Here is a 1,063-nt window from a genome sequence, read left to right on the forward strand (position 1 = left end):
TATGAAAGGATAAAATTCATGCATGATAATCATGAAACACTACAAGCACAATAAATGATGCATCAATAATTCACTACATGTACACTATACTAAACATATAAATGTATATATGCATGATATACCTTATGTTTGTCACAAACATACATTACAAACCACTAACAAGATACAGGGGCTCTCATAGAGGAACATCCCCATCAGCTGTTGAGTCTCATTCTAAGTCTGACCTCACTCTTTAACACCACATTGTAGTCCTAAGTATACCTGTATAAATTATGAAAGTGACATACAAGTACTAACTAATAATAATAATGGTAGCATCTACAATGTTTCTGATTGGATCATCATGTATGTGCATGCATGTATTATAGACATAATATTGCTTACTAATGCTATCCTTAGTTAAGATACTGTCATGACCTGCTTAATATAAAATATTTTGTGCATAAAGTATTTCCAATGAGCTAACAATATTTTTGTGCTAATGAGAACATGCAAATGTTACAACAATCATCAATAAAAGATGTGCAACATCAGCTGGCAAGCATTTATTATGCGCACAGCATTGATGGCAGCATTATTCAAATGCGCAACATCAGCCGGCAAGCATTAACTTAATAATGCGCACAGTATTAATGGCAGCATTATGCTCAACATCAGCTGGCAAGCATTTACTTATATGTAATGCGCACAGCATTGATGGCAGCATTAACATGCATGATGATTATTATTATATGTACAGAATTACTGCTTGAATAATACTAAATGTAAAATAACAAATTTTAATGTTACTTAAAAAATTTTCTTGTCAGGACTTCAAAATTTTCAGCAGAGTCCAGATCCATAAGCACCTGTTATTTGTAATAAACATGTAGTACAAGCCACAAACAAGATCCAGATTTGATAGTGACAGCTTTCTCCCTTCCTAACCCTCTGTCCTACATAAATGATAGTCACACAAATTTGAATCAATGCTAAAACTTAGTGAACAGTAATCCTCTTTCACACCCCTCCCTGTCCATTATAGCAATAAGTACCGTATTTCCTCGAGTAAAAACCGCCCCCG

This window comes from Amphimedon queenslandica, unplaced genomic scaffold, assembly GCF_000090795.2.
Source record: "Amphimedon queenslandica unplaced genomic scaffold, v1.1 AMPQUscaffold_13370, whole genome shotgun sequence".
Taxonomy (NCBI): Eukaryota; Metazoa; Porifera; class Demospongiae; order Haplosclerida; family Niphatidae; genus Amphimedon; species Amphimedon queenslandica.